This window comes from Lontra canadensis, unplaced genomic scaffold (genome assembly GCF_010015895.1).
Source record: "Lontra canadensis isolate GAN:19392208 unplaced genomic scaffold, GSC_riverotter_1.0 scaffold2, whole genome shotgun sequence".
NCBI lineage: Eukaryota > Metazoa > Chordata > Mammalia > Carnivora > Mustelidae > Lontra > Lontra canadensis.
Genome location: NW_022630996.1, coordinates 47,075,050 through 47,082,557, shown reverse-complemented (window position 1 = coordinate 47,082,557; position 7,508 = coordinate 47,075,050). Strand labels below are relative to the sequence as shown.

The following is a 7,508-nucleotide window of genomic DNA, read 5'->3' as shown; positions in this document are numbered from 1 at the left end:
AGGGAGAAAGAAAGGGAGAAAGAAAGAAAGAAAGAAAGAAAGAAAGAAAGAAAGAAAGAAAGAGAGAGAAAGAAGGAAGGAAGGTGTGGGAGGAGAAAGAAAATTCCATTCACCATCTCTAGCTGCTGCTCCATTTCTTTCTCCTTTTTCTTACAGCCAAGTTTCTCAAAAGAATTATCAGCCTTCACTATCTTCAGTCCCTCATTTCACATTCTTTCTTCAGCCTGCTGCTTCTATCCCACCTATTGAAACTATTCTCACTGAAGTTAACATTGTTTTCCTAATCACTTTATACTACATCATCTTTGAGATTCTCTCATTGTTTGGGTTTCTTGACTCTCTTCTAGTTTTTTCTCTCACCTCTCTGAGTATTCCTTGTTTAGTTCTTTACGTATCTCTTAAATTTGGTGGTTCCCAGAGCACCAGCCATGCTTGTTCTCCTTTGTACACTCTTCTTTTCTAAAACAGCCTCTCTATTGCCATTATTTCTCCCAATATACAATGATTGCTCAGCCAATACACATCAACCACATAGCACTAAACCAAGTTTCAAAAAATTTGTTTCCTTTGCCCACAGGTATCTCTACTTCAGTGTGCTCCAGATACATCAATATCAACATACTATTTCTTCATTTATTTATGTAGTATGTTATTTCACACAAGCAAGAAACAGGTGAGGTTGCGAGACTAAACATCCCAGGACTTAAAGCTATCTTTTCCATTTCTATGGCTGCTTACTCAGATATTTATCATTTCTTATATGAATTATTATAATCACCATCTAGATTGTACAGCAAATACCCTTTACATCTTTATATTTTATACCCATACCTCTTTTCCTTCTGGTTTTTCAAAATACATAATACAAAATAAAACTTTTTAAAATCTGAAAAACAATCAAATCTCAAAACAAATACTGATACCACCTAATATAAAATCTAAGAAGACAGCATCTCTTTTTAAACTGAGAATGAATTTCAGTACTGTTCTTATTGGTTAATAAAAATCACATTTATGTGCTCGCTTTAGCACCACATATACTAAGATTAGAATGATATATTAGTAAGGCCCTTGGGCAAGAATGACATGCAAATTTGTGAAACATTCCATATTTTATTTAACACACATACACACACACACACACTACACACACACACACACACACACACACCTTTATGCTTGTGCCAGGAGTCTCCTTATGTTATTCTAGCCTAAAAAGAAACCATTTCAGAAAATTTCATAAGAGTATCATTTTAGAAATGACTAGAACATTAGTATACCTTTCTAAAAACTAAACTCAAATATGTCATAATATAGCTCCATCTAACCAAACTGGAATTTTAACAATAAACAAGGCATTTCCAGAATAAGGTTCAAAGCTATGATAAATGAGTAGATGGTTTATGCAGGACATTTCCCATTTTCTCCTTCACATTCATTATCCATTCTTCTCTCTTTGAGTCTCTTTGGCCAAAAGGAAGAAGAGAGGAAAGAAGTTGAACTACTTCTCCAATCCCTCCTTATGTGATGGTTAATTTTGTCAACTTGGCTGGGCCACAGTGCCCAGATATGTGATTAAACATTAATCTGGATATTTATGTGAGATGATTTTTAATTTTTTTAAAAGATATCTTTTATTTAGTTGAAAGAGAGAGAGCATGCACATGAGAGGAGGGAAGAGGGGCAAAGGGAGAGGGAGAAGCAGACTCTCCACTGAACAGGGAGCCTGATGTGCAGGCCTTAATCCCAGGACCCTGAGATTAGGACGTGAGTCAAAGGCAGATGCTTAACCAACAGAGCCACCCAGCACCCCAGATGATTTTTAGGTGAGATTAACATTTAAATTGGTGGACATTAAGTAAAACAGATTGTTCTCCATGTCAATCAATGAAGGCCTGAATATAACAAAATATTGTCCCCCAAATAAAATGTAGTTCTGCCAGTGGACAGCCTTCAAACTTAAAATGCAACAGAGGCTTTTTCTGGGTCTCCAACCTGCAGACCCATCCTGCAGAATTCGGACCTACTGGCCTCCATACTCCTATAAGCTGATCTCTTAAATAAATCTCTTTCTGTATAGGCTTACATACAGCAAGAAAAAGAAATATATCTGTGTATATATACATCCTGCTCTAGCACTGTGCCTGAAAGTAGCTGCAGCCCTGGTAAAATGATGCCTTTTTCACTTGTCCAGTTCTCACTGTGTCTCACTATTGTGCCCTTTTTCCTCGGTCATAAGTGTAATATTTCCCCTGTTTCTAGTATCCATATCTTATCATCCTCTATTTCTTACACTACCCACACTTCCGAAAGCAGTCCTTTCATTAATGCAGTTGTCTATCAACTCAGGCTGCAGTTTAAAATCAGCTTTGGGAAGCTCTGAAAAATCCCAATGGCCAGGCCACAAACCAGACCAACTAAAACAGAACCTCTAAGGGCAGGATACAGGCATCAGTATTTTTTAGAGCTCCCCAAGTGTTTCCAATGTATAGCCACAGTTAAGAACTATTGCATCAATTTCTCTTTATCTGAATCATTTGAGCTGAATTTGGTTTCCAGTCACAACCCCAACCAATATGCTGTCATCATCTAATATCCCCTTCAATGAATTCCTCTCAAGGCTTAAAGAGAAAAAATACATTTCTTGATATCCTGTGAGCATTTATTACTTGTATTTCTCATAGAATTATTCCCAATGCTACCAAGGGTTATTTCACTTTTAAGAGTAATTCATTTCTTTCCAAATGTGCAGGTTCCTTAGTGTGTTCTACTCAAAAACTTGTCTCCCAACCACCATTCTCAGCCTTTTCTTAAACCCCTTAAAGGTTTAATATGTAAATTAAATATCTTTAATGACCTATACCTAAACAAATAAATTATAGTCAGCTATGGCACTGAAAGTCAATTGTTCCTTTCTTTCTTCCAAAAGTCACCCTTTGCAATAGCTTTTTCTCATTCTAGTATTTTTTTCTTTCCATTTTATAGCCTTGTTGGTCATGTGAGTATCTCTGTCTTTACAGGTATTTATGTAAGTCTTAAAAAATCTTTTATCGGTGTATAAAAGACTTTTCATGAGTACAGCAAATAATAAATATTATTAAAATGTTAGTGTCTAGAAACAAGGGTGGGAAGTCCATTACTAGCTCTGCTTGTTGTCAGGTAGAATATAATTTCACTGATAGTGTAACTTGGAGTTAGAACTCTATTAGAGAATTTTGCTTTATATATGGAAAATGTATTTTCTAAAAAAAATTAAGAACTTCATATTTCTATTTCCAAATAACTTGAGTGAGGATATTACATCATAGAGTGTCTACATACAATAACATAAACCACAATACCTCATGTATTGATTACTAAAATGTCATGTGATCATGTATAAAGCAAATGTCACCAGAGATTCTCACACAGAGACCCAAATGACGCTCATCCAAACCATTAGTTTGAATTCGATGCTCCAAATTCTCCCTGTAACAGTTATTATTATCTTACTAGGGTCAACTTTTTTCTTTTCTGGTATCTATAAAAACTTACTCACAACAAGCATTCTGTGAGTATAGTAACTTCAGTAGTTCATGAGGAAAGTAATGTTACTCATAAGATAGCTTTATTCCATCTCCTGTGGCCTCTACTTTGTTCCTATTCTCATCTCTCCTATCTCTTAATTCTGTCCTCTGCTCCATTGTATAGAATCTTATCTTTACATCACATATGTGTCATGAACACTTAGTAAGGCCAATACCATACCTGCAAAAATTAACCTCATCTAAGAACTTATTGAGTTTCCAAAGCAGTTGAAGCAGTTAAAAAGTATTCTGTCTTATCATGTATGTAATACATGTGAATGCAGAAGACAATCTTACCTAATGGGGTCTGATATTTTACCCAGATCATAATCTGTTTAGTATTTGCCATTATCCATCATTTTCTATTACTACCTATCACTCAGCTTAGATTTTAACACATTAACATCATCCATAAAGAAATGGATGACATTAAGAAGAAAAACATTTCCTCTCTCTTCCAAGGAAGGAAAGGGGGGTGAAATATGGAACTTGGGGTGAAAAAAAAAGCCTAACTATATGCTGGGTGACATCTGAGGCATTTTACAAATATTACCACATTCAATAAACTTTTAAATTGAATCTTCATGATAAATAAGTAAAGAAGGTATTATAATTCCTCTTTTTTCAGATGAGAATCCTGAGACTGAAAGAGACTGAATAACTTTCTCAAGGTCTTGATAGCTATTAAGTAAGATAATTGAAGTCCACATTTATTCTGCTAGAATGTTGTATTAAAGATTAGAATAAACATATACGTTTTCTTTAACATCCTACTCATTACAGCCATGACATCACTCTTTGACCTAAATTCTTATCCTATGGTCCAAAACTGACCAAAGATTAAGCAAAGAGGATATGCCTTAGTAAGAATTCAGTCTCCTTACAACACTATGGAAAAGAATTTCAGAAACACAAGGCTTGGGATATCACCTGTTTCTACTAGAGATATTACATGAGAAAGAATTAGATTTTTACCTACTAAATCAGTCATTCCTTCATTGCTTTATCTGAATAACACTGTCACCTGATTCCAAAATCAAGATGAAATACAAAACTAAAATATATTTTTTAAAAAATAGAGATGTTTGGGTGGCTTAGTCAGTTAAGTATCTGCCTTTGGCTCAGGTCATGATCCTGGGGTCCTGGGATCGAGTCCTGCAAAGGGCTCCCTGCTCAGCGGGGAGCTTGCTTCTCCCTCTGCTTCCTGCTCCCCCTGCTTTGTTCTCACTTTCTCTCTCCGGCAAATAAATAAATAAAATATATATTTTTTAAAGATTTGAAACTAAACTTGGATCCTGTATTCTAACAAATGTCTGAGACCTTAACATATTTACCCAGATTTTTACCACTCACAGTCATGCCCCAGACAGAGGAAATGACTCATCTGTTTTGAAAACTGGAAGTGTTAAAGTTAACATAAAATATTCCAAGACAAAGTTTTTAAATATATGTTATAGGAAGCATGTATTTATGTTTTTATAAGTTTAATCCATTTGCAGACCTTTAATTCTTGGGTACCTATGTAAAAATCAATAAAAGGAAGTCCACAATTGAAAAATAGATTATCAGGAGAAAGGAGTACCTACTATTGGGTTTAATTACACCCGTAAGTTTCAAAGGAAATTTTAAGACTGTACTTATTTAAAAATGTTCATGTATTACTATACCTTCAAATGTAATAAAATTTCTCAAAATGTTGAAATGTCATGAGAAACCATGAAGTACTTTATTTGATTACAAGTAATATCTGATGAAGTAAAAATATGATGGTGCTAATTTCTCATTTAAAGACTTAACTCTACCCTAAGACTCAATTTGAAAGGGTCTATTGATTAAAAGGCAGATTGCCCTCACCACGGGCATTCAGCAAGGACAAGCCATCATGAATGTGTGCTATGTACCCAGTACATACTATATATTTTTGATAGGATAAAACACAACATCTCAGAAGATAAAGAGAATAGCTTCAGAGGCATGCCTCAAAGAGAAATTCAAAAGGAAAAGAAATCCATTTCTAAAGGAAGAAACAAAAAGTTTGAGGTCTTGCTCCAAAAGACAGATTTTGCCCTAAAATATCCAAAAAAGGAAAATGGCTGCCAGATATCCAAAAATGAAGAAAACTTTGACATTCTAGACTTGGATACCTTAATGCATAATACACATATATCACAAAGTCCCAATTGTAAGCCCCCATGCAAGAGGAAGGGATAATCCTGTGAGGGAGATGGTACATATATAAGACAACCTTTTCCTGGAGGTGTGTTGATGCCAACACTTAAGACACAAGGGTCCAGAGCTTGGCTAGACGTAGTATTACAGAGGTGCTCAGAGATAAAAGCGGTAAAATAAAGACCAAGGAAAATCTTGATGTTAAGGCCAAGACCAAAGTACAGCAGGAACCAAAGATATAACCTAGAGTTAATGCCTGTCAGAAGAAAAAGTAATCTGAGCATATTGTAGGTGAAGCAAAACAGTGAGAAGGCAGGCTTTTACAAATATGGCTGTTTTTATGGCTTGCTTTTATTGGCTGTGTAGTAGACAATGTGAAGATGTATTGGCTATGACCTTAAAGTAATGGGATATTGGAAGACAAGAGGTCTAAATAAACTTTGTTGGACATTCAGTAATAATAGACAAGGCACTTATTCTCAGTTTTGATTTTTCTTTGCTCTGCTCTGGCTATTTTCCTGCAACTCCTATTTCTATTAATACCACCACCACTCTCCTCTTTGAGTAACCCAAAAGCAAGGGAGCCATCTTGATTCTTCCTACTGGTGCTGTTTAATATCTGTCTTTAAATAGACTTAGCATTCTTGGAGCACTAGGGTGGCTCAACTGATTAAGAATCTGACTCTTGGTTTCGGCTCATCCAGCCCTTTGGAAGGCTCCATGCTCAGCACAGAGTCTGCTTAAAATTCTCTCTCACCCTCTCCCTATCCTTCTGCCCCTCTCTGTGCTAATGCTCTCTCAGATAAATTAATTAAATCTTTAAAATAAATAAATAGCCAGTATTCTTTCAACTTAAATGTATTTAAAAGGAAATCACATTTTCCATCAAAAGCTACTAGTTACTAAAAGTTACTAAAACCACCAGATACTAAAAAAGAAATGTATTTTTGAAAATTGAATGAAAATTTTAAAATGTCATTGAATTTTGGCAGAAATCTACTTCTTCTTTGTTATAAGGACTGATTAGCAAATACCATTTAACACACAGATTGGTATCACCCTAAAATTTTAATTAGAGGGATTAAAAGGTAATTGAAAAGAAATTTTTTTTTTATTGTGCAGTGACTTAATTATAATTTAGTGCTGCATCCTTGTACCAAGAAATGATCATCCCACACTTTGGGAAGCACCAGACTATGGAATAAAATCCAAACTCAATAGCCTGGTACGTCACTCCTGAATACCTTTCAACCTCATTTCCTGCCACCACACATGCCGCATACCCTCACTATATTTGGCTCCATTAATTTCCCCATTGTGTCTTCTGGGACTACTCTTATTCCTCCTTCAAGAGTTTCAGATGTCAAGTCTTGAGAGACCTCCCAGGCACATTTCTCTTTAGCACTAACAAGGATTCTTCCTTGACCATACTCTACTCAGGTTCCTCTGAGTCCTCTACCTAACAATGCTTCAACCATAAAGACTTAAATAAGCACTAATATAGTCTCTAACAGCTCAAAGCTGCATCCCTAGGATGACCCTAGCCTCCTTGAAGTACCTGTCTAAGAAAACTCATGACAGCCAAAAGAATTCACTGTTTGTTCCAGCCGACACATGAAAAAGATAGGGCTCCTGTCTCCCGGTGTCTTTGGGAGATTAGGAGCTTAACTTTGATAAGTGCCAGTTAGTAAACTCAGATTGATATCGCATGGAGCAAATCCTTTCTCCCCACTCTTTGTGATTTCCTTTTCACTTCCCTGAAAAATTCCAGTG

The 7,508-nt window shown here is 35.7% G+C and overlaps 1 pseudogene; it reads left to right on the top strand.

Moving 5' to 3' along the window:
• The first annotated feature begins 1,016 nt into the window (after positions 1–1,016).
• LOC116878864 lies at positions 1,017–1,116 on the top strand (annotated as a pseudogene).
• Positions 1,117–7,508: the final 6,392 nt, after the last annotated feature.